Raw genomic sequence first — 8639 nt, 5'->3', positions numbered from 1 at the left:
ACAAAAAAAGTCTAATGAACCATGGGTGTACGAGCGCGCCTTCGCGAGATATAGGCCCCCCAAAATGACTATATGGCAGCGAACATGGCGGCCCGACTGACCTCTCGTACGGGCGCCACCACACGCCGCCATGTGCTAAACTAGTGATCGATTCACGGTAGTTCTTGAACAAAGTAAAAAATGGGGAAAACGTCTACTAAAGGCAGTTTTAACGGCAAGCGACGGGACTCCCGTAAAATCGTAAAAAAAATATTGGGTCACGTGACCCGGCTTTTTTGCTCGCGAACCCGCATAACGTAGGCGCAACTTTCGAGGGCTATATCTCGCGAACGCGCACATATACAGGTATGGTTCCTTTGACTTTTTTGCTCCCCCAGGGGAGGTCGACAATTTGCCCCCCTCCCCACCCCACCGCGTCATTCGGTCCTAGAATCTTGCCTAAAAATGCATGTTCGTTACTGCAACTTTGTAATCAAACATAAATGTTATTTTTATTATTTATTTTCACTTTATGTTTTATGTATTCTTCGAGTGTTCGTTTCATATTTATGTTTTATAATTTATTTTCGGAACTCAAGTGGGTCGCTTGAAGTTATGAAATGGGTCACTCACAGACCCGCGGGTCATAGGTTGCCGAGGTCTGGCCTAAACACTTGAAAAATACATTATTTGCTATATTATATCGTAAAATCGAATTTCTTAAGCTATTTTTAATTCAAAATAAAACAGTTTTTGTGATGGTTCTAATTCAAAGTAAATAAATTGCTACAGCTGGGAGACGCGGATCGGCGCATGTTGCCATACGACGGCGCATGGCATACCCTAAAACCACTTTGTAACGGTACGTTTGATTGTTAGTTATTTAGTAAAAAATAAACCAGAATTTGTTTTTATAATAAAATTGTACGCTAATTTAATTTTAATCACTCGTAACATTTTTAATTAAAATTTTATAACAATTCAAATGCTCCGAAGATCCAATTCGACGCACTAACGACGACGCGAGTAGCTCTTAAAACTTCTAAAATGTTGGTATGTTACAAGCCTGTACATATATGCTAATTTAATGAGTATCCAAAAAAAATATTTGATTAATAATTGCAATCATTAAAAATGCGTTACAAAATCGAATCTCTCTGTCTCATCAACTGCTAGAACATCGCCTTTTCCTCTTAACACAACAGAGCTAGAATATATTACATAGAGTGACTGTGACCTTAGATACAGCGTTCTCGGTGGCAACGACGGGTACTATCGTCCGCCATTTTACTTTCAGTCAAAACATTCGAGTCTATACCACATGTTGGGCAGGATGTCACTTTAGAATCTGTTTTTTCTTATCTAAATTTAGATTATTTTCTTTGCCTCTAAATTTGAGATTTAAGCAATTAGATGAGTGATATAAATCTACATTGTTTCATTTCGAATTTAGCTATTTTCTAGATTTTATTTAATTATTATAAAGAAGGTAAGATCAGAGTTTAAAGTAATAAGTGTAGTACTTAACTCTCAATATACCAATATTTTTATAATCTAAGTACGAGCCAGGTCTTGAAGGCAGGAGTGGATCTACATAGGGACTAATAGGGCGTAAGCCCTGGGCCCCCAAGTGTCAAGGGCCCGCATAAATTGAATTATTATAATAAATTTTTAATACTTTTTCATTTACAATGACACTTATCGATATAAAGTTAGTCATTCAACACTATTTCATAAATAAATATATTTCAACTCTGATTTTGATATTTAAATCCCGTATTTAAACCCCAATTTAAAGAGTCTTAATCTAACAAAAAAATGGGGCCCCATTGGACTTCAATAAGCCCTAGGCCCGGAAAACCTAGATCCGCCTCTGCTCGAAGGGCTTTACTGTCGGCCATACGATTGTTTACTTATAGTATATTCAGGTCAGTCTGGTCTATACCATGCTCAGTACGTTCTCGATTTTTTTCCAGACAGTGTTTTTTTCTTTTGCAGTATATAAATAGTCTTCTTGTGTTTTAATATAGTTTGTGAAAATATTTACAATGTAAAACTACATTTTGACCTTTGGCATGTTATGAAACACATTACTAAAGTTAAAATTCTTCTAAGAGATAATAAGGAGCTAATAATTATGAGATATGGAAGAAGCGTTGCATTTTCCTATGAAAAATAGACAAAGAAAACGTGCCAGTAAGTGCAAGAGACTGATATGTAGAAACTATATCATTAGGATGTGTACAATTTGTGCACTGTACGCATCATTCTGGATAACAAAAGTATATTAACCGAACTAACCTTTTGTTAGTTATGTTATAGACAACTTTAGACACCGAAGCCGTGAGCCTGGATAGGGATTGGAAATTACCAATCTAAAATGCATTGTTAAATAGGCGAAATAAAGTGAACTGTTTTAATCTTGGTCTCTGTTAATTGCGGATAATTAAGAAAGACGTAATAAATACCACAAGTCTTACTATTAGAAGAAGAAACTTATACTTATAACTTTTTATATTTTTAATAATTATTATCGAATGGCGAAAAGCTTAAGTTTGAGGGTAGTGATGAGCTTTATTTAAAAAAATTGTAAATGTTAATAATGAATAACATCTTCGTTAAATCCGACCTCTCTCGAGATATGACACATGTCACCCCTCTATCTCCCCACCCCTTTAATTAACCTTTAAAAACCAAAATTTAATAGCACCAATGCTCCTTCTGCACAAGCTATCATGCCAAATTTCGTTTCTTGTAGACGCCATTACACACATACGTGGAATATTTTTTCCAATTTTTTATTTTCTTTTTTTACTTTTTTCGTTCAGGAGGTTTTAAAACTTACAGATTTAGCAAAAACAAAATAAAACCTCTGAGGGTCAAATTTGACAGGATTCCAATGCCTTCCCTAGTCACGAATACATAATAGCCGGAAAAGTAAAATTAAGAATGTTTAGAAATGCATGTAACTTTATTGCTACAGAATATTGTGTCTTGTATAGAAATGTTTAAATTAAGGGTTAAAAAAATAAATGTCTTGTTATTTACTTTCAAAGTTTTAAAAAAAGCTAAGTAAGTTCATTTTGAGTCACACCATTTCAGTTAAGAGTTAAGACTTCCTTTCCTTCGCACACTTTCACACAACGAATATTCTAGTTCGTTGCCTTCACGGAACACAAATGGCACGCCCCCTTGACTAAAAGGAAAATGGTGGACGTGTATTTAATTTTCTTTAAACATGGCGTCGCTACAGCCGTTCTATGTAGTATACGTCGCTAGTTCGTTGTCTTAATTTCATCCGACCCACGTTAAATTGCCTTCGTCAGCAATAAATTGAAAAAAATATATATTGTTTCCGTGCAAATTTGAAAACAAATGATGACCTGTGATTGGTCCATTTCAAAATTAAATTTTATAACAGTTCCAAAGCGCCATTCGCTCGTTTCGACGCTAATGACGCGCTAATGGTGCCCGAGTTATGCTTAAGGCCTTTAAAAAGTTGGCATTTTGCATGACTAAATGATATATATCAATTTAGGTCCCAAAAAAGGAACCCGATTAGCAAAAGTTCTCATTGATTGACGATCTTAACCATAAAAAATCATTAGAAAATCGAATCTTTCTGTCTATTAACTGCTAGAACGTTGTTTTGCCCTCTTAACGACTTCAACAATTCGCCGACAGAAGATTAAATCGCCTACGTTAATAATAAATTTAAAAAATACATTACTCCCATGCAAATTTTCAAGCAAGTGTTGACCCGTGATTGGTCGATTTCAAATTTCGTTACTAGAGGCGACCAATGGTGGCTCTTGTGTGAGTAATTGTCGACTGTTGACCTTTCTCATTAATAAAGATTAAATTTGCATTTCTGGAAAGAGAAAGTTATTAGTGTTTATGAATAATTTTATTGTACAGGACATCTCCCTTGAAAATGCCAAGAGGATTTTATATTATTTTACTTCAAAGAATGAATTTAATATTGTGAAATTTTCCACTTTTGCGTATCGGGATGAAGTTTATTTACTAAATTTGTGACTGCAAATGTTTAATATTTTGCCGAACAGATGGCAGCACTAATAATTTAACTGAATTAATCCGCCTCTGGTATAACGTCAATATTAAACCCTAAAAATGCTTGCAATAACTAAAATAAGATCATTGATCGTTTCTACTGATGAAATTTAAAATGGGTAATCACGGGTTATCGCGATGCGATTGGTTCATTTCAATTTTTAATTAAAATTCTTATTCTCGTGCAAATTTATAGGTTTTTCAACTGAATTGTAATTTAAAATACATCAATTCAAAAGCCTTTTCGGCTCAAAATTCAGCATTTTTTTAACACAGAAACCCTTTTAAGTAATCTTTTAGAGTTTGACTCTAATTTCTCCTTTATAAGTTCTTTAAATTTTAAGCCTGAATGTTTCTCTGGATCTCAATACTTGATCTTTAATTAACATATAAAGGCCCTTTTAATTGTATAATAAGCTTAAACGACCCTTTAGAATAATAATAATATTCACGACAGATGCGTTTTCTTAGAAAAAGACCTTTTAACTTTATACAATAATTAAATGTTTATTTTAAATGGATTTTGTAAAGATCAAAATAATACCTTCAGATTCTGCAGAAATTACTGATGAATTAAGTGGTCTTACTCGTTAATTTCTTTACAATTTTGTAAGAAGACAGTGCCTTTTCTACGAGTGGGAACTTAAATTTTGTCGAAAAGCGAGCATACGAATCTAGAAATTTACAAACATTCTGCATTCGAGCACAGATTTACAGGATCTCAATAATCTACACCCAAGACAAACATTTTAAATAAAGCGAGATATTTCTTGCAACTGATTTACTTAGAGAGAAACAAAAATCTTCAAAAATAATTTTTATATAAGTTTCTTTATTTGCGTTTAAAACCTGAAAAGCGTGGTGTGAAGCATTCTTACTTCTTTCCCAACATAAATTCGAATTTTTACACATCAAAATTATGCCTTCTAACCACTTTAGGGCCTAATTTCTGTATAGATCTCCCTTCTGGGTATGATACGAGAGAGAATCTTTCATCTTCCCTTGGAAGAGAGGAGGTTTGCAGTTACACAAGGTCTCGTGCTGCGTGCACTACTCCGCCTTCCCAGATTGTTACTGTAGTAGTACGAGACGACAATAATTTTCTAATTTTCTAGATGGTAACTCCACCTGCACTTTTCCTATTATTAGTGAAAAAAAGAAGAAATTATCGGGAGGGGCCTCTCACTTAAACTCCGAACGAAAATACCGAAATAAGGAGGCATAAATAGGGGTTATTTTGTTTCTCGAGCGGTTAATGAATTTATTCACATAATGACAAATGTTTAATTTAAAGTAGGGCCTCTACACAGTAGTAATACTATATTACACCCGCTTTCGAGGCTTCGAAACACGATGAAATTTTTTTAATGTAAAATAACAAATTGCAATTAGACACTACTCAAATTAACCGACTCTCTACCATTTATTAAAAATTCAGCCTCGAGGCCCTATATAATGTTCTAGTCTTCGAGGCCTCGTCAGAAGCCTGTTAAATATAAATTCTAGTTTAGTATAGGAGTGAGAACGGGTCTTTAAAAAAAAGAAGAAGAAAACATTAAGGCCTACTTATTTGTGTACAAAATAAAAAGGTCTACTAGAGGTCCTAGATTTCTGTACATCTAAATTATATCTTTATAGACTGTATGCTTTTTAAATATTAATTAGATGTAAACAGCAATCTTGTATCGGTTTTGGAGATAAAAAAGGTATTAATGGCTAGAGAGGCCCTAAACTAAGCATAACTAGGAGGTTTTTTTTATATTTTAACGTCTTCAGCTTTCTCTTAACGTTATCATTAGGCAATATCTAAAAAAATAATAGGATGAGTAAATTAAAACTTAAATGATGTTCCGTAACATGTTATGAAAGTGTAAAAATGACGTCACGACATCAGGCCACCCGTTCCCCGTTCTATTTACCTCGCATAGCGGATATTGTTTCCGTTTTCACACGGATATGTGCTTCCCGGAACATCTTCCTCAATATAAGTCATAGGCATAATTATCAGTTTCATCAATAATTTGATTTTTTAAAATAAATATTTAAGTAGTAGGGCCTCCTCCTAGAACTAATTTAAAAAAAGTTTAAACATTTTCAATTGCAATAAAATTTTCGTAATTGAGGCCCTTTTGATGTTAAACAAGCCCTATAGTAACTCCTAAGTTTAAGATATTTACTTCCATAAGCCTAATGTTTTCCACATTGTTAAGAGATTCCTGATATTTGAATCACTTTATATCTGTCTTCTTATATACCTAGACTTTAATCGTATTCTATGAATAATGAAAAAGGAATAACTTTATGATTAACGTTATACTTCACTAGGCTCATTGAATCTTTTACTTTCGTAACCTTATGCTTTTACTAGACCCAGGGCGAATCTAGGTTTTTCGGGGCCTAGGGCTTATTGAAGTCCAATGGAGCCCTCATTTTTTGTTGGATTAAGAATTATTACAATAAACATATAATACTATAAATTATCATTATTATTATATTGTCAATATTAACGATTTTTTACTACACGATAAGTGCTCGTTGTTAATGAAAAAGTATTAAAAATTGGTGATAAAAATTTAATTTTTGTGGGCCCTTGACACTCGGTGGTCCACGGCTTAAGCCATATTAGTCCCTATGTAGATCTGCCCCTGACTAGACCCCACTTTAAATCACAGAATTCAAAGTCACAAAGAGTATAATGCTTATTATGCCTGTTAATAACGATGAAAATCTGGGGCCTATACGAGGCATAAGGCAACATTTATCAGGGCAACAACTGAACGGGTTTCATTTGAGACGAAAACTTTATATATAGTTGCTTAGGGACCCTATTAAATTATATTTCTGAATGCGGAGTGCAGTGGCGTAGCGACGGGGGTGCAAGGGGGTGTATCATGCACCGGGCGCCACTCGCAGAGGGGTGCCCAAATGGTCTCCAAGACAAACTATGTTTCTGGAGGCGGAGGGGGCGCCAGTTATGCCCCGGGCGCCAGTTATGTTCGCTACGCCACTGGCGGAGTGAAACGATTTATAAGCACCAAAACGGCTGAACAGTGAAGATCTTTGGCTAAATGTAGGTCCTAACAGTTGAACGGACTAAAGTAAGTCATTTGGTGAAGGCCCTAGAATCCCACACTCGAAAGATACGCGGAGGGTGGTAAAGGATAAGTCAGTAGCCAGTTCGTGACTCGGAAGGACCTCATAAAGCGATAGGGCAGGCGGAATAAAAAGGGGCCCACACAAGTTGTTCGGAGCCTCGAGAGCAATGAGAAGCGACAATCGAGACAAAAGACAGATCCTTTTTTCTGGTGGTAAGCGGTTGGTCTCACAACTCCATCAAGGGTCTGGTCTTGCAGATGCCAAATTACACCCTGACTGCTACCGGTGTTGTCGCACGATGTGTCCATCGTGACATTGAGCAGATCCTCATTTTCCTCCAAAAAAAGGCCACCTTTACCAGGCTTTCTTCCTCTTAGAACACGAGTCGGAATCCATTTTATAAAAAAATGACCACTTAATTAAGAAAACTCGTCTTTCTAACCCCCCTTATCCGTATACAAACCCCGTGTGAGGTCGAAATTTTGTGTATTCTGAACCGTGTTTATGCCTTTTATTATTATAGCATACCAAAAAATAAATAAAGTTGCAGATCTGAATCACTTCGATTTCCTTAATTTTTCCTTAATTAGAAAGTAATTAAAATTGACAAATAAGTTTTATAAAGGAATTTGGCGAACTTTCAGCCTCGGAAATTTTTAATAAATAAAAAAAAATCCCTAACGAGACTGAAAATTCGCCAAATTCCTTTGACAACTTGCTTGTTAATTTAAATGAATTTTAATTTAAAATATCATCTGTCGTTAATACAGTAAATAATAAAATTCAAATAATTTTGCTGTTTAGGGAAATAGATTTAAAAAGTTTTCTAAATAAATCTATAATTTCCCTATATCCAAGATCATAAAATAAACCTATTCGTGTGTATAAAAAAAATCTGAAGGACTGTCAATTATTTTAGAGACTTTTTACGGGAATTTCTCATAAAAATCTTTAAATAATTAAAAATGAAACATTAAAAATTAATTAAACATTCTCTAAATATTATAAATTAATTTGGAGAAAAATCTCTAAATAAATCTTATAAATAATATCCCTAGCAGTGATTTCCAGGTTATTATTGTTAATTTAGGGATATTTCAGAAAAAAAATGTACGGAATATTTATAGGAAAAAATATTTGATAAATTATTTGGAAATGTCAAAAAATATTTATGCAAAAGTTCTTTATTAAGTACATTTAATTCATTTGAATTTGTGGAATGCAAAATGCAGTCAAACCTGCGAACAACGGCCACCGACGAGAACATAAAAAGTGGTCGCGATCGGAGGTGAAGAGACTGAACTGTACGTCTTTCAAATCTATTTATTTTTACTAAAAATTAGCGCATAAATTGATGTAAATTGAGGAATTTCCCCAAAACTCCCACTGTAGCCGTATATTTTTAAAGGACAACTACTTTTAATTCTGTTTATATGGTGATTTTGCCCAAATAGACACTCAAAATATTTAAGCTTAACGCATATTTATAC

The sequence above is a fragment of the Centruroides vittatus genome, unplaced genomic scaffold (assembly GCF_030686945.1).
Source record: "Centruroides vittatus isolate TY-2023 unplaced genomic scaffold, ASM3068694v2 contig_15, whole genome shotgun sequence".
NCBI classification, from domain to species: domain Eukaryota; kingdom Metazoa; phylum Arthropoda; class Arachnida; order Scorpiones; family Buthidae; genus Centruroides; species Centruroides vittatus.
The sequence above is the reverse complement of the archived record's forward strand: the minus strand, read 5'-3'. Positions refer to the sequence as shown.